This window comes from Phalacrocorax carbo, chromosome 1, assembly GCF_963921805.1.
Source record: "Phalacrocorax carbo chromosome 1, bPhaCar2.1, whole genome shotgun sequence".
In the NCBI taxonomy this organism is placed as follows: domain Eukaryota; kingdom Metazoa; phylum Chordata; class Aves; order Suliformes; family Phalacrocoracidae; genus Phalacrocorax; species Phalacrocorax carbo.
In genome coordinates this window covers 171,088,992-171,108,237 of record NC_087513.1, presented here as the reverse complement: position 1 = coordinate 171,108,237, position 19,246 = coordinate 171,088,992, and positions in this window count along the sequence as shown.

Genomic DNA, 19,246 nt, shown 5'->3' with positions numbered 1-19,246 from the left:
GTGTGAGCTTTGCAGTAGCAGGTTGTGTTTGTGTGACCTAAAGGCTAATTTGACATTAAGTGGATGAAACAGTGAAACACCTTCTGGTTAATTTGAGCTGAAGGCATTGCAGAGTACAGCAATGCTTCCTTATTAAACTGCGCTTAAGGTACACCCACTAGGTCAGTGATCTGTGTCAAGCAGCTTTTACTAACCTATCTAGTGGACACCTATGAGCATGGTTTTCATATAAACCCAACATATTTAGGGAATTTGGCTATGTGTATTATGATATATTTTTCTAAATCAGAATTTCAGATGTGGTCAAAGGGGGTTGCTGCCTTTTGAAAGACCCTCCAGCTTTACAGTTTAGCCTTTGCTTACCAGAGCCCATACTTAACCTCACCTCAAAAACTAATACCAAGCCCTCCTTGCTCCTTTTTCCCCTTGGCAATATAGCTTTATTTGTGAGAGATACTCCACTCGCTTTTTTGTTCTGTTTTTTGTAGGTGGTTTTTGTTTTGTTGTTTAATTTGCAGTGATTTTAAGATCTCAGATCTAAATCAGAGTTCACAACATGCTAATGAAAATTTTAGTATGCTGGCTGTTTACTTCGCCTATTTAGCCTATGCTAATTCTCTCTGATTCCTAGAGTTTAGAAAACTGTAGACCTATAGAAGCTATAATTCCTAGAGTTTAGTAACTGATGTCAGTACACTTTAAATTTTGATTCTGATCTCTTTCTACAATTATACTCGATTAAAAATGTAAACAGTAAAGCTAGATTTGAACTAGCCAAAATAAAAACAAAACAGTTCTTTGAAAAAGCACTTGATGGACTTCTGTTCTATATTGGTGTTATGGATTATAAATGCACATTTCTAAATAAGGCAACTACATGGCTAGGCATATATTTTGGATGCAGTTATTTGTTTAAAAGGTGAAAATATGTGTTTTGTAGGAGGTGATAATGAGGTAATTCTTCAATCAGAAATTTCTTTACATCTAAATTTATGAATATCGCAAAGGAATGAGAAATATGACAAGGTTACAGAAAAATTTTCACATGGAAATAAAAAAATCTCTCCTGGGCAGATATGAGAAAAATAATCAATTCTCATGAGGTACTTACTTAAACTCCTCATCAACATTACTCAGGATTTTATCAGTCTGCAGACCTCAGGTCTATGAATGGAGCCAACTGACATACATAATTCTAGTTGCTGGCACATGTATATTTAAAGACAGTGAATGAATTAAGATGATAAGTAATGTTTGTGCCCTAGCAGCATTTCCTACTAGCTGTCTTACAATCATTTGACAAGATAAGAACAGGGATAAAATCTATCATCTAAAGAAAAAGTCTTTCCTTATCACTGAAAAACCCACACACTTAACTATCCTAGCAGAGAAGTCATATTCTGCCTTGTAAGCTTATTTTATGGTTTTTTTGGTCCTCCTTTATAATTTTTATTTTAATGTGTTTACAGGGGGCGGGGATTATTTGGTTCGTTGGTTGGTGTTTTTTGGTCTCAAATCATAAAATCATGTAGCTTACTGTGATCAGGATTTGTTGTTGTTGTTGTTGGCGAATAGAGGACCTGACTTCCATGAAACAAGTATAGTGCTGCTTTAGCTTGGTATAAAAGGCTCATCTGAGGAAATAGCAGAGGATAAGAGATACACAGCTGGCTATGGGAATCTAACATTCTTTTATGAGTGTATATAGTCAGGGCTGAAAGTCAAACAGAAGACATTTGTGGGGTAGGCCAGTAACCTGCACTGTCACATCTGAAAACTAGAGGTAAAGTTATAAAAACATAGCCTTTGGAAATAATGGTTTTCACTAAATTATTACATTTTCTTGGGTTTGGAGAAAAATACTATGGTTTTACAAGAAACACATCAGAAAGGGCTACTTAATGAATCTGAGGAAAAACAGAACTCTGTTGCCATGCTGAGGTTTTGGATAGCACTTGAAAGAGGTAAGTGATTATCCACCTGTACTCAGCACTAGTAAGACCACATCTATAGGTTTGGTGCCTTGCGGTACAGGAAAGACATTAGTAAACTGGAGTTCTGTGGAGGGCCACCAGATGTTGGAAGTTGGAGTGCTTGCCCTATGAAAAGAGGCTGAGGGATCAGAGCTTGTTCAGCCTGGAGAGGAGACGGCTGGGAAGGACCTAATTGCAGATGGGGCACGGTGAGGGGATGAGAGGCAGCAGAGATAACTTGAAACAGGAGGTACAGGCTGGATGTTATGAGAAACTTTTTCTTCCATAGAAACAGTGGAGCAGGTTGCCCAAAGAAGTTGTGCTGTCTCTATCCCTGGAGGTTTTCAAGACCTGACTGGACACAACTGTGAGCAACCTGGTCTGACCTCAGAGCTGCCCCTGCTTTGAGCAAGAAGTTGGAATAGACGCCTCTTAAGGTCCCTTCCAACCTGAATTCTCCTGTGAATCTGTGAACCTGTGATGATCCTATCTTCATCATTGCATAGAAATGAAAAATTATGAGAACTTTTTTTTTGGTCTCATTTTGAAACTCCCAAATCAGTCCATTTTGATTAAAACAAACAAAACTCTTGATTGTGTGCAAATTTATTCCATTGAAAGTTGAAGTATTTTAATCAATGGCTATGTGACATTATTCCCATTTTTTTCCGATTCCTATAACTTAAAAAAAAATAATCTCAGAAGAGAAAGAAGTATGAGACGTGAAAAGATCAAAGTTTTTTTTGTTGATTTTATGAAATCAAGTTGCTAACTATAATATTCCATTTTACTCCTCCTTTTTAGAACTCTACAGTTGAAAATAGTTTTAATTGCTGAATATCATTACGTGATACAACAAGCCGTAGTAGAATACTGGAAATAAGTTATGTCTAAAAAGTAAATATAGCTGTACCAATATATATCAGTAGAGGATCTGAACCAGATCTCTTCTGTGAAGCATTAATATTATACACGTTCCTTGTATTTGGTAATGTGACTTGTTATTAATTTGTAAAGATATATTTTTTCATGGAGTAAGTAGTAATGTAACTATGTTTTGATAAGAAAAAAATAAGATCTCTTTAATATCCTAAAAATCAGTGTTTTCTTTAGATTATTTTTTCTTGGAGATTAGATTTATTAGATTTATTCTCTTGGAGTTGACCTGTTCCTATTATTTCTTAGAAATCAAAATTACTATAGTAGACTTTAATCTATTTTGCATGTTAGCAGCAATAAAAAATGCAAGCAGCAATACAAAATACAAACAGCAATACAAAATAAAGCAGTTTTTAAAACCTGTAAGTCAATGATTTGAGTATTTGAGGCTTTGGATAAGGCAGGCATTTTTTGCTTGTTTTTTTCTCAGATTGGCCATATCTGAAAACCTTTGGAAACAATTCTGTTGGGCTGTTCATCCTTTCAGTGGACCTGGGAATGATTCGTGTCACAAAAGTTACTACTGTAGTACTAAAATGTATTAAATTATAATGAAAAATGTGAAATCAATTGAAGCTTCCAGTCTGAATTTTAGGTACAATTATTGCTTTCTTTTAATTCATAACTCTTGGTGAAATCTGCCTTGTGCTTAATATATCAAATCCACTAACAATTATATCGTAGTATGATTCAGATGATGGAAGAAAATTAGGAGTGATTGTAACAGATGTGAATGATAACACCATCTTCACAGCTTGTAAATCATATTTATCTAGGTAATTACAGTTCAGGGAAGTTACGAGTCATATAGTCATAAAAATCTGTTGATGCCTAGAACTTGTGAACAAGGATCAGTAAGTCCATCTTGATGTACACATCTCAAGATTTTATGCTATTTTAAAAAGTGATATCTGTCCATCACCTGGCTCCAGGTCATGCTCCACCACATCTCCATGTGAGACATGGAAGTTTTTCCCCCCAGATTAGAAACCATTACTGTCCTCCTGCACAGAGAACAGGTTTTGTGAATTAGAAATATGTTCTCTTCTGAGATTAAGACCAAATTCATCTGCTCAGTCTGTCTCCATCTTTCTGTGTTGGTCTGAGCTGATTTTCACAGGTATCTAGATTTGCAGTTCACCTTGTCCTTTGCTCACAAGTGAGTTCAAACAGAAATGAAATTTGGTATGCAAGTACCTGCTTAGTTCCAAATATTTTAAAACCTACCATTATTGTTTTTTCCTATTTTTCTCCTGTGGCCTTCTGATTTGTCAAGCACTGGAACAGGCTATGCAGAGAAGTGGCTGAGTCACCATCCATGAAGGTATTTAAATGATGTGTAGCTGTGGTGCTTAGGGACATGGTTTAGTGGTGGACTTGGCAGTGCTAGTTTAATGGTTGGACTTGTTGATCTTAAGGGTCTTTTCTAATCTAAATTATTCTATGATTCTATGATTGCTTCTTGGTCACCTTCCTGATAGTCTCTGCCTGATTACTTATTTCCACGTCAAAGAGATTTTTCTACCTTGGGCTAATGTTATAAAATCTTCAAACTGAAACATGAATTCAGAGAAGGTAACAACTATGGTAGAACATTTCTAAGGAATATATAAATTGGAAGTATTATTTGTGCATGGATACTGAATGCATTTCAGTGAAGGAATGGGGGAAAGGTAATATCTGGAGTGTCATGACCTGACTACTCAAAAGTAAATCTAGTGGCCTAATTATAAAATTAATAGGATTCTAGAAGCCTGACTAATTTTAAGCTTTGTTAACTGCTAGAATAAAAATGGGAAATTAGAAATATGTTGTCTTTGAATGGAAAGTGTTTCATTCATGAGAAAATAATTTTTTTATAAAGAATGTACTTAACCTGAGTGAACATGATGTTCTAATGGGATATTTGGGATTCTGGGCTGTTCTGAGGCTGATCACTTTGATAAGATATTGGCAAGGACAGTAACGATGTTGTCAATCATACATGATAGAAACAAAACATTATTTAAGCAGTGTGAAAAAATATCCCACTGCAGGACTTATGAATATGTCAGATTTAAAAGACTATGCAAGTTAAACTGTTTAGATTATAACAAGACAAGTCTGAAGAATGCTTTTGGGGCCATTCTCAAAGACAAGACACTAATTAACAAGTTACCCTAACCTGAAAGGCCAAGAGGTGTTGAATAGAACACGGATTACAAATTGTTGATAAGGTTTTGTTTTGTAAGAATGCACCTGCAAGTCTGGCAATGAAGCAGAGCAACTTTTCACTTCTGATTTTTGCCTGAATAAAACTTCAACTTCCTGGAATATTTTTACATGACTGATCACAAACAACTTCAGGAAAAGTAGCAAATTCTAGCTAGAATTGATCTAATCTGACAACCGAACAATGCTAAATTGGACAGGAGAACAGTTCTCACACAGTTTACTGAGCAAAATTAATTGGGCAGCCCACAGCAAGACTTCTCTTTCTCTTCATAGGAATTATTTCAACACCTTTTAACTTTCTTTTCTAACAGAGTTTGTATGGTTTTTGTGTTGTTAAATGGGAGAATTATTGTTGTGAGATGTCCTTGAATTATTTAGGTGTATGCTGTCTCACTCACCAAGTGAAGCAACAAATTTGGAGCTGTCTAGGTGCTGTTTAGTCTGTGGTTTAACAAATATAATTTATTTTCATAGTTGCCAGAATATCATAAGAAGATAAACATGTAATGAGATTTATGCTGTTGCGTGAGACTATTAAAGGATTAACAATCCCCATCATGTTCCAATTTATCAACAAAATTGGTTATAGAGGGTTGTCCTTACTGGCCAACTCAACCAAAGGTACTCTGGCTACACCTTCCGGCAGTCAAATTCTTGCAGTCAAATTCTCTCTCTTAGAGACTGCTTGATTTTGTTAATTGTTCCTCTGGGACTCAAACAAGGGTCCTGATTTCATTTACCCTAATGGTTCCTCTGTGTGCCGCCATGAATTAGGAGGGAAGAGTGAGAAGTAGAACTTTCTGCAGTTTTTTAATTTTTGTTTTGCTTGCTGTGTGAGGTTGCAAGTTGCAGAAGGAGTGCTCTTTATCACAGCATTAAGAAGCCTTATACTCATATTAGAAAAGTGAGATTGTGATATTAGGGTGATGGGTGAGATTTGAGTGTTTGCTATAAATTTCATGCAAGGAAGTTATATTCTAAGTTTTAGCTGCTCTTTAGAGCCTTATGAAGAGAAAAATAAATCCTCAAGCTTTTGTCAAGTCAGTTCAGTTGCCTACTTGATTGTTTCCATGGGCTATAGCTGAGGGAAGCTTAGCCTAACATGTAGATATCTAACGCTTACCGCTTAGGTTGCTTGCCAAGACACAGTCACCAAGTGGCATTTGAAATCTCCTAGGGTGCTAGGGAGATTACCACAGGGCTGGCAGATATGATGTGAAGCTTATGGGAACACAGTGCTTTTCTGTAGTGGCAGATGAAGGCCATGTGGGATCTCAGATGGGTCAGGATGACTGTGTGTGGGAATCAGTCCTGGTGATAGCATCTCCATGTTTAAAAATAATATGTGCAGGAATACTATGTTAATAGGAAACTTGTGCTTTCACTTTTAATATAGTATTTATGCACCCTTATACAGTATTTGCAAGTAACATAGACAAAGCTAAATGTGTATAATATATATACCTATTGTTCTATATCCTTAGCAAATCTATTTTCAAAGATTTAAGGATGTATCACAATCAAGAATTTGGGTTAATCTTGCATTCCTTTGCAACGTAGAAAATTTTAGTATATAAAAATATATAGAAAGCATGTAGTTTTATATATTTACTTCACCCTTATTTATCATATTGGGTTAAACTTCTGTAGCTCCTGCAATCACTATCAACTTCTGAGTAAGAATAGCCACAGCATAATTTTATCTACTTTCTGGTTAATCTGTTTTTCTTTAAAAATCAGGCTGTTTTCATTCATATACACAGCCACACTGAAGGAACCCAAAAGAGATGTTTTATCTATGTATCTTTTCTTAGGTTAAATTTAGCTACAGTTGCCTGTAGCTATCATCTAATTACTGAGTGGCCCAAACCAGAAACTTACTGTTGTTTGCTTTGTGTGGAAATAGCATACATTCCATGTACCATACATTGTTGGGAATTCCTGAGAAGCTTGTGAAGAATAAGCACAGAGATTGTGTTGTTAATGTAAAATTAATCAGTACTGGATTCTCTTTTTTATCAGTCTTCTTGTAGTGTTGAGAATTGCGGCTTTCTAAAGAAAAGACAGAGATGCCTTTTTATTAAGTTTTTTTTTTTTTCCAGAACAGATGTATTCACATTTTTTTCATAGCTATGATACTAAAATGGCTGTGTTTGAAATCTGGATAATTATGTATGTGCAAAGCAGCTGAGTGAAACTGTGCATCTTATCCCATGCTACTATTATCCCAGCTTTCTGTATAGGAGGATGCTTAGGGAAAATGAAGCAAATGTTAAAATTAACACATATAGAAAAAAGGTATTCAGTATCTTGTGAACTTCCAGTATCTGGATTCAGATGTAAATTGTTTGGAGGTGGCTTATCTTTCATTCTGAGCGTCTGCACAGAGATTACGTTACTAGGAACTGCATTTACTTGTACTGTGAAATCTTCCAGATGTTGCTGTTTCTTTCAATAATTTGCAATATTGTAAATAAAACCCTGTGATTTTTTTCCTGGTATCTTTCCTTATCTTCTTTACAACTAAAGGAACTTAAAATGAGAGGAAAAAAAAAGGTAATTTTTAATGAGAGCTTACTAATTTATTATTCTATGCTCATTTTTCTATGGCAGACATAATTACTTGCCTGTGTCACAGTGAGGCTGCTGTAATCTCAGCTATTTTTTCATTGCCCTCAAAAACTTTTGAGATTAACACAGATCAAACCTAGTCCTCTCTCTTGCTTACTTCACTTTAGACATAAACATTTTCTTCCCTGGCCCTAGCACCACTTATGTCCGTTATACTTTGAATGAAATCAACAAGCAGCTAACTTAAAACAGGAAAATAGAAACTGGTTCATCACATGGTCTTCATCACAATTCTTTCATGGGGGTGCTGTAGATGCTGAAAATTTGGAGGAGTTGCAAAAGCGATTGCCTGAATGGCTAAACGAAAAGTACATCAAGGAAAACATCTCTGGTTTAAAAGTCATGAGTCAGAAGTTGCTGCTCACTTTGAAAGTATCTGGGCAGGAACTTATGTTGGCCACTGTCAGATACAATAGATCAGCTTTTAATCTAAGCCACTACAGACTGTTGCCTGCCTAAAACTGTCCTCTGGATGAGTGCTATTGTATAAATGTGGGTGCTATTGCAACCAACAGGTATATTTTCAAAGTATATATTCTGTTCACTCAGGTGCCTATGCTCTGAAGGGAATTCATGGCTGACAGAAATACCTGGGGAACCCAGTAATATTTCATGCAGCTCTGCTCAAGGGGTTAACCACTTGCTCAGGTTTTCTTAAAGCGAGCCAAGCTCCCGACTGGACCTATAGATATTGTTAGCTGTCCCCATCGGCTGTGCAGGGAGCGCCTAACTAATCCTCCACAGTCCTGGTCCCTTGTTTTTATACTGGATGAAGTATAATTGGAGATGACTGAATGAACTTTCTTGACCATACCCTGAGCACCAAACAGTATATATGTTCTTCTGAGAGATGCACATTTATCCTCAGTGCAGCTCCTTGACACAGAGAAATGACAATCCTCATTTTGCCAGTCAGGAACTTGGGAGCAGACTTTTGGGCAGCATGCCCAGGGTCCTACATGAAGCCTGCATCAGAGCCAGGATACTTCGTACTGAAGTTGCCATAATTTATGAGTTATATGAATAGTGATGGTGTTCTTGAGAGTTAATACAAATGTACAACCTGGGAGTTAGGTCTGAGTTTAAGCTGATAAGAACATGAAGCGCCCTGACCCATGTGCTATGTATTTTGGGAAGACTCTTCCTATAACTGCTCGAGTGATTATTCTGAACAATGCTCTACCATCCATTACCATCCTTATCTCTGCTACCACTTATCCTAAACCTGAGTCATCTATTGTATCTCAAGTGGATTTTACAAAATGTTCCATATTTTATATCCTATGTGATTATATTGGCCTGTTTTCTATAGTCTTTTGTTGAAGTTTCCTGGACTGCAAACCACGGCCAAAACCTTCCCAGGCTGGCAAATCAGATATAAACAGGGGTGATATAAGAAAAAAGCAATTATACTTCATTGGACTTGTTAATCAGAAAAGGGGGAAAATATCATCACCAAAACGGTACAATTTTTCCTCATTTTTGAGTGGTTCTGTTTTAATGTAATTAAAAAAATTTGAGTGTTCCCAATACTGCCGCAAACTTTGTTCACCCATTTTTCATGTTGTCAGATCATTTGTCTAACGATTTTGTGAACTAAATGCATTCTTACTGTGTTTTCTGATTATGTAAAAAGACTGTAAACACTAAGTGTAAACACTTAAAATGTTTGAAAAGAATCTCAGGTAGTTATTTAAAAAACACGTTTTTTTCTTACTGGAATTATTGTATATTTTATTGTTGGTAGTAGGCTTCATTTTCCTCCTTGGAATGATATCACATGAATCTTATAAACAATCCACTTTTCAAGTGTCTTGAGGTTCAGGTAGTACCTTAATTTAGCATGTAACTGAGTTGTGTATCATTTTGACTTCTATTCAAAGTTTTCTTGTCAAAATCCTTTCCTTTGAAGTAGTTTGGTTCTCTGGTAGTCTGGGTAGCAGCAACATTAAAGATGTGGCATCTGCTTCTCTACTTTCTATTTAGGTTTTATTTTAACAATGCTTTTTGCAACAAAAATATATTGACCAAGCTGAAGTAATCCATTGGAGATCTGCAGGTGATACTATAAATATGAATGCTGCAGGATCTAGATGTAAGCTAAGAGTCTAGGTTTAAACTGTAGTTGGAGGAGATCTAATCCATAAAATTGGAGAGGTTAGAGAGTGATTCGTCTGACCATGTTGTTCTTGTTCCTTGATTTCTGCAGGGATGAGAACACGCCCTGTTGGGAAGTCAACATGGTCCAACATGGTAACAAGCAGAGTTACTGTAACCAAATTTCTTTGTCACTAGAACAGTGAATCAAAACCACGCCTATTACCAATGCAGTGTTTTCACGGCAAAAATGGCTGTATACACAACTTCCCATATATGGCTAATCTACTGGATTCTGAAGGAAATGACTAACAATGACAAGGCTCTCTGTTCTCTCTAATATGCCTTTAGAGGAATTAGGGTGTGAGGTTTAGAGTACATCAAAGACTAAAGCTTCAGCTTACTTGAATCCCGGAAAGTCTAAGGATATTTCTAAAGGATAAGCATAGCCTCTGTACTTCCCCTGAAGTGCACTGAAATCCATCTCCAATTGCAAAAGCCGTTATAAAGAACCTACAAATATGTAATGTGTGGTGACAGTGATATTTATCTCAATGTTAAATTCAGGAACAGGCATTCCAATTGCTGTAAACGTGGGAGATGAAAAGACAGAATAGGCCTGGCTGAATTTTAGAGCAACCTGGGTGTCTTGTGTTCAGTTGTTTATTTTGTTATGTTTATTGTTTGTTAAATGATTGCTTCCTCCACCAGATTTTTTGATCTTTTGAGCTTCATTGCTCAGCTCCTTCCCTACACACTAGTGAGCAAGAAGTTGCCTTTTGGAAAGGTAAGAAATGTATCCAAGTGGAGGAGAAATATAACAACTAATGGTGTTAATTTAAGTCCCAATGCCCAAGAAACATAAAAATCACTTCTCACATATTCCTGCCAGCAAATCTAGAATGATTGTTATGAAAAATTTCAAAGAAACTTACTCTTAACATCAGATTGAAGCATAATTCCTGGTTTTTTTTTTTTTTGTTTTTTTTTTTTTTTTTTTTTTTTGTCAGACATCTAGGACAAAATGAGAGGAGAAAATTCAGATCTATGGCTGGTTGGTGCCTAAAACTGTTGCTTTTATTTAGTTAAAACACCTACACTTCGCATATTTAGTATGAAAGTACAGCATTAAAATGTCTCAGGCTGGAGGATTCAGCTGGTGTAAACTGGTGTAGCTCTGCAGAATAATATTGGCTTTGTTCTGTTCTTGGAGGTCTTGTGGCACCCACAGAGGACTGCTCATTTCAAAACATGAAGATGGTGACACTCACCAAAGTTCATGTAAAAGGTAATGCATTATTAAACAAAACAAGGGGGAAAGGTGTTTTTCAATAGAATATGCAATCAGAAGTGTGTTCTAGTGTAAACAACAAAAGCAAATCATAAACTGAAAACACCTCCATTTCTTATAAGAATAGGAACAGAAAACTGTTACCTATATATATATATACCTATATATATATATATATATATACACCTATATATACTGGAAAGAAGGAAGACACATGCCTGCATAGAAAACAACAATGATGTCATTGATCAAATATATTGATATTTTAGGAGAAATAGTACCTCCACAGACTTGCTATTTCTAGAAATGCTCTCCCTTGGGCACAGAATCACTGAATTGTTGAGGTTGGAAGGGACTTCTGGAGGTCATCTCCTCCAACCGTCCTGCCCAAGCAGGGCCACCAAGAGCCCACTGTCCAGGACCAGTTGCAGATGACTTTTTAATATCTCCGAGGACTGAGGACTCCACAACCTCTGTGGGAAACTTGTGCCAGTACTCGATCACCCTGACAGTAAAGAAAGTGTTTCCTGATGCTCAGCCAGACTCTCCTGCGTTTCAGTTTGTGCCCACTGCCTCCGGTCCTGTCACTGGGCACCACTGTAAAGAGCCTGGCTCTGTCCTCTTTGCACCCCCTGTTCAGGTATTTATACACATTGATGAGATCCCCCCTGAGCTTTCTCTGCTTCAGGGTGAACAGTCCCAGCTCTCTCACCTGTCCTCATAGGAGAGATGGCCCATCATCTTTGGGGCCCTTTGTTGGACTCTCTCCAGTATTTCCATATTTCTCTTGTACTGGGAAGCCCTGAACTGGACACAGTATTCCAGGAAAATCTATGCCTGTTCCTCTCACAGAAAACTTTAGTAAAATGTGAAAATTTTATAGTACCTTTAAAGAAACCAGAGCACTCAGAGTTTCTGTGGGCTCTTTGTGCATGGGAGGTATCTGTTCTCATCTCTGATGGGCTAAGCTACAACACTGCTGACAGTGAAAGACACAGGCATTTCACTTAAGCTTTCAAATAATTCTTCTTCCTTAATTGTATATAGACCCTATATGCCTAGTTTAAGTCTTCTGATTCATCCTTCTAGCCTTGGGAAATCTGGATTACCCTGCCAGCTCTATTAAGCATTGCAATGTCTAAGTGGGGGACATAGAGGAGGTAACACTGCTTTAAATTCTTATCAGTGGCTGAAATATTGCATATCATCTGGATCACCCATATTCAAGAAAAATGAAATCAAGCCAGAAGTGCAAATATAGTGGGTGGATAGAAGACAGAGAATCTGCCAGCCAGAGGGAGACAAGCAAGACATGGTTCTTTTTGCTTAATGAAATGAGAGCTGAGAGGAAATATTTCTGACAGTAAATGTGAGATGGGGGAAAGAAATATTTACATCCCTGGCATGTAAGTTCAATATACGAACATAAACTGTCAGGGAGTAAATTAGGTCTAGAAATTAGAAGATTTTCTTCCAAACAGTGAAGAGGTTATTTATAAAAAATAATAGAAATAGGAAACCCAAGTGGTTTAAAGATGGAAGGTGATGCATTTATAGAAAATAAATAACAATCTTGCTTCCCATGGTAAGAGACAAAAATACTTGATGATATAGGAATATCTTTCACCCTCATGTTCCCATCACTATTTTTCATTATCCTTTTTAATGCTTCAAATTCCCTCATGAATTCACCGGATAGATTTTTTCACAGCCTAGCAAGTCACAGATGTGAGTTTTGCATAATCTTATTCATGATCCATAGTACTCCATTCTCTGAATATGTCTATTTACTTAAATTGGATAGTAAGAATACAGGTATCATATCCTGGGCCATAGTTAAGTAACAGTCTGTGATGTTTCATTGTGATGTATTACTTTTGCTGCTTTAATTTTTCCCTCAGGTGACGAAGGAAAGACAGCATCTAAAAATTTCCCTTCAGCTCTATGCATAAAATCCTTTTTCTGCTGAACACAACCATGTCTTCAGTTGATTCAATTGATTTAAATGAGGTGAAAGTCTTATCAGATGCTTTTGAAGTGCACCTCCACTGAAGATAAAATGTATTCACTCGATTTCAATGACACATATGTAGTTCAGAACTGATAATCAAAGGTGTGTTGTGTACTGCTTTGTGCTTTATTATTGCTGCTGTACTGGAGCTCAGAAACCATATTAAACCATTCAAACCATATAAAACTCAGAAGCCCATGTTGCTGTAGCTGAAAGAAAAGAGGACAGTCTAGTAATGAACTGAAGGAGAAGAATGGGATAAACTCCGAGTTAGGTTAACTAGGTTCAGTCTAGTAATATCATATATTCTTTCAGCTGTTATGACTCCAAATGTTTCTGTTATGGCATCTAGTGGTTCTTTTAACAGCAGATCTTACCAGTAAGAAGAAAAATCTTACATGGATTTTTCTGGAAGCAGGTTCCTTATAAATGATCTGCTTTGCACTTATGTCAGGAGCTGAAAGTGAAGCTACATGGTGCAGTACCACCAATCCTTCCTCACCCTAGTTTTAATTGAATGGTCCTGCCTCTTGAAGTACCTCTGGCACTTGTGCAGTCCTGGCTCAAGTAGATTGAGCTAACTTCCTGGCACAAAAGAATTCACTTTTTTGAGGGGGTGAGAGAGGGGGGTGAGAAAGGGAAAAGAAGTTTTCTGAAAGCTTAGCAAAGCGAGGGCTGGAGTGAGCTCTAAGTAAGGACTGAAGGGAAAAGTCAGAGGCTGAGCTGTTAGTGGAAAAAGTGGATAAGTTTTTTATTTCTTCTAATTATAATGGAATGTTAAATCAGCTCAAATTGTATTTTATAGCTTCAGCTGGAAAAACAGTACCCACTCAACAAACCCACATGCTTGAACCATTCTAGTTCTATTCATCCCAGGGCTTTTGGACATCTCTCGGGCAATACTCACTGTTTTGCCTTCCAGCCCCTACCACCCAGCTTGTACCACAGGTACTTAAAACTACACTCAGTTCACCTGTGTTTCAGAGGGTGTGGTTCTTCTCTTGCAGCTCCATTCTCTGCTGGTTTATCATTCCAAATTGCTTTTCACATTTTCGTTTCTGTCATACAAATGTAGTCCCTTTATCATGGCTATTTTACAGAATGAACAAAGATTTTCAGTGTATTTTTATAATGCTCAGTTACGCTTAGAGCGTATGCTGAGTAAATACTAGGTCATCTAGAATGCTATTAATACCTGCCAGCAGATAGCATTACACAGCAAAGTTTATTTTTCTTTAATCTTGGCAATGGTAAGACAGATGGTTCAAGTTTAAGCGATGAGTGAACAGAAGAAAGTAACACCTTGACTTTTTATAACCACCCACTTCTGTTTTCCTGCCTTTTGGATTTTCTTTGAGAGGTTAAAAGGGAACTTTGTGCTCTTTTCTATGTTTAAGTGTACAGTGAGTTGATGAAAGCCCAAAAAGAACATTTCGTGATCTATCAACTCTAACCTTCATGCAACTAGTGTGTTATAGTGCTGGCTTTGTAGTTATCTTTTGAAAGAAGGATGATTTCATCACTACCTCAGGGAGATAAAAGGCAGCCCGAATAAGATGTTATTACTACAGAGCAAAAGATCAGTTTATCAATCAGTCACAACACAAATGTACCACAAAAAGATGACAACAAACATCTGGTCAGAATGTGATATCGCCAAGAGGTTCTAAAGCATCCTTTTATGCAGTTTTTGCTACTATGTGATTCAAAATTAGATAATTTTCACGAGGAGGCTGTGACTTCTTGTGAAAGGAGGTGCAGCCTTTATCAATCATGCGTGCAAAGAATTGTGGAATAAATCATTATGGAAACAAAAAGAAAAAAAAAGAAAAAAAATATTTAAAAAGCAATATTTTATGTATAAAAAACAGAACAAGTCCAGGCAATAAAGAATTTACTTGGACATATTAATTGTAGTGATAATACTCAAGATTAAGTTCCCGTTTCCCTTTAGTAATTGGGATATAGCAGTTTGGAGGGCTTAACAGCTCCCTTTGCTGGTAACAAGCAAGAAGTGCAATTTGTGCTCACGATCCCTAGTTCTGTTTGCCGTATCAGGTTTTAATTAGGAGTCCTGACCCCTGCTTTCAGTTATGGTACAGTAGATCTTTTCAATGATTCACTAACTCCTAGAAAAAGTATAGGTAAAGCATCCAAAGAACCAAAGAAACAAATTAATTTAGTATAAATATACTAAATGACATGAAGATCAAACAAAAAGATCGTTTGATATAAACTTTCATTACAAGTGTATGATACATAGAAAATCAAACAATTATTCTGTATAAGATAGCCAAAACAAGACTGGCTGAGAAAGGTAATTTTCCTAACACATACTACAATGCAAAAAGCTAGCCCATAGCCTACCCCTTTACCAGAAACCCTAAGTAGACCCAGAATCCTCACTGAAAGCCTTTCCCTAATCCCAAAGACTAAATCCTAAAACTCTAAAGGTGTGCTCAATACTCAGTCCTGGCCTGAATGCAAACCCCTAAGCAGAAATCCTAATGAGGTGCCTTAGCCACCCTAACCCAAGGGCTTCACCTCCTCACTCTAAGCCTCAGGTCCTAGAGCCCCTTCCTAACCTTAGCTCACATTTGTTAGACCCCCCAGGAGGCAGAAGGAGGACAGCATTGTGAGGCTGTGGAGAGAAGGCCTGGGGAGATGATTGTGATGGGCAAGAAAAACAGGTTTGTGTCAGGGAACTTCAATCAGTGTAATTTATTGTTAATTAACAAAACTTTTAATTACTGGTCCTGGTATTAAAAAGCCAAACAAATAAACAAACAGGGGAAACACCACAGCTTCCCTCTGGGCATCTCTGCTCTCCCCTTTCATTCCTCTAATCCATGTGCTGTGCATTATGCTCAGACCCTCTAGTGAGGCAGCAGATGGTGCAGGAGATTGGGGCTGGTCTGTAGCACTTCCTTTTCTTTTGCAGCTCTTTGTTTCTCACTCAACAGGTCCAACATGGTTTCCTCTGCCGGCTGCAGTCCCTTTAGAGTCATACCTCCTCCTGAGCCTCCTCTCTGTCCCTGCCAGTCTGATATTTGGCTCCAGCATCTACTCAGGCTTCAATTCTTCAGTGTTTCTCCTGCCCTACTCTCCTTCTGCTCAGTCACTGTCTCTTGTGTCTTCTTCTCTATTATCATTGTCTCTTTCCTCATCTTTTTGTCTAAGCATTTACCACCTAATATATTTTTGCAGAGGCTCCAGCAACTCCTCTGATTCTGTCACACAGTGCAAGCATTTTGTCTGCTGTGGAGCTGGCATGGGCTGTGTCCAGCACAGGGCAGCCCATGACCTTTTCCTACACACATCAACCCTGCAGCCTGCCATGAAAAAAAAGTACCCAAAATCTAACCACTAAGCCTCTGCCTTACCAAAGCCCCTTATAGAGCTCAGGGGAGCAGGGAGGTCATAGGAAGGGAGAGGAAGATGCAGGTTAGAGGGCAAAAGATTGGTTGTTACCTGTGAGAGCCCCTCTATTTCAGCAGCTGATTGTCCACAAGCTGGAGGCTGGGCAGGAGGGACCTCAGCCAGCAGATCAGCCAAAATCCCACTTTACCATTCACAGGTGGGATTTTGTGAAGGTAAGGAGGACTGAAGAGATGGTGATGTGCCTGGAACAGAGACCAAGAGATCACCTTTGCTAGGCCCTCACCCTAAGTCCAAGCACAATCCCTCAGTGCTACCAAAGCCCTCAACCCTACCCCTAATTCTTAGCCCAGTGCCTTTTTCTAACCCATAACCTCAAAGCACATATCCAAACCCTGAAACCCTAACACCTTCCTCTATTCCTTACCCCAAGTTGTGATTTTGCCGTCATGTGCAACTGTTAACCCAGAATTTTCCTTAATGTTTATTCTGAATTTTTGAAACTTTTCTTTCTCAAGAAAAAAATATTTCTCCCTGAGCACAGAGATAGAAATAAGACATGGTTCAAGTGACACCATCTGTGACTTCCATATAGTTCTAAGTCAAGAGAAAGTATTTAATATAAAATCTTTCTTAAGATGCAGAAAGTTGTTAAAACCTATACAATAAAAGTTAACCAATATTTTTACAAAATTTTTTGAGTAAAAAAATTTCCCAAAGAATCTTAGAGGGCAGGAAAATCAAGCTGCTGATTCTGTGTGAATCTGTCATACTGTTATAGACTAGGATATCATATAGAGGTATAAAAGCACCAGACTAGTGAAAAGTTGTGTTTGTCCAGTTATATCAAGTTCTATGATTACAGAGCACTCATTCTTTCGCTGAGTTGTCATTTTGCAAGTAGGTGGATTTGGGTTTGTGGTTGGAGTTCTGCGTCACAAGTTCTGCTGTAACATCAGGCTGACATCTCTTCATCCAATTCTTCATGGAAGAGAAGTCCAGAAAAATCCAGAAGGAGCTGTCAAATGCCTGCAATTCAAGAAGGTCCAAAGCTGCAGAACTCTGGAAGGTGGCTGAGCGCTTGGAGAGATCTATTGTTGCTCCCTCCTTAACTCTTTGCCATATATCCACTTTTTTTCCCATTGTTGGAGACAAGATCTTACTCCAGCTACAGGAGGCATCGCACTCACAGGCTCTCGTCCTGCTGGGGGACTTCAACCACCCCAACATCTGCTGGAAAAGTACCACTGCAAGCTGTAGGCAATCCAGGAGACTCCTGGAATGCATTGAGGATAACTTCTTCAGCCAAGTAATAGAGTACCCTACCAGAGGGGATTTAATGCTGGACCTGTTACTCACCAACGCAAGTGAGCTAATTGGTGATGTCAAGATTGGAGGCAGCCTGGGCTGCACTCGTCATGCACTGGTGGAGTTCACAGTCCTGAGGGATATGGGTCAGGCAAAGAGTAAAGTCAGGACCCTGAATTTTAGGAAAGCAATTTCCCAGCTTTTCAAGGAGTTAGTCAGTAGGATCCCCTGGGAAACTGCCCTCAGGGACAAGGGAGCAGAACAGAGCTGGCAGGTCTTTAAGGACACTTTCTATAGAGCGCAAAAGCTGTCAATACCCAAGTGTAAGAAATCAGGAAAGGAGAGCAAGAGACCAGCATGGACAAGTCAAGACATTCTGGTCAAACTAAAAGGCAAGAAGGAACTGCCCAGGCAGTAGAAGCAGGGACAGGTATCCCGGGAAGAGTATAGGGATGCTGCCCAGTTGTGTAGGGATGAGGTCAGGAAGGCTAAGGGGCAGCTGGAGCAGAACTTGGCAAGGGATGCAAAGAATAACAAGAAGGGTTTCTACAGATACATCAACCAGAAAAGGAAGGTTAAAGAAAGCATATCCCCCTGATGAACAAGAATGGTGGCCTAGTATCAAGAGATGAGGAGAAGGCTGAGGTAGTCAGAAACTTTTTTGCCTCAGTCTTCACTGGTAACCTCTCTCCTCATCCCTCCCGAGTTGATGGACTGAAAGATGGGGACCAGATGGGTAAAGCTCCTCTCACTGTAAGTGATAATCAGGTTCATGACCACCTTATGAACCTGAATATACACAAGACTATGGGACCCGATGAGATGCATCCCGGAGTCCTGAGGGAATTGGTTGATGTAGTTGCCAAGACACTCTCCATGGTATTTGAAAAGTCATGACAGTCAGGTGAATCCCCTGGGGTCTGGAAAAAGGGAAACATTGCACCCATTTTTAAAAAGGGTACAAAGGAGGACCTTGGGAACTACTGTACTGTCAGGCTCACCTCTGTGCCTAGGAAGACCATGGAACAGATCCTCCTAGAAGCTATGCTAAGGCACACGGAGGACAGAGAGGTGATTCGAGATGGCCAACATGGCTTCACCAAGGGCAAGTCCTGCCTGACCAATCTAATGGCCTTCTATGTTGGAGTGACTACACCAGTGGACAAGGGAAGAGCTATGGATGTCATCTATCTGGCCTTCTGTAAGGCTTTAACACAGGTCCCCACAACATCCTTCTCTCTAAATTGGAGAGATGGATTTGATGGATGGACTGTTCAGTGGATGAGGAATTGGCTGGATGGTCATGTCCAGAGGGTACTGGTCAACAGCTCAATGTCTGGATAGAGACTGGTGACAAGTGGTGTCCCTCAGGTGTCCGTACTGGGGCCAGTGCTGTTTAATATC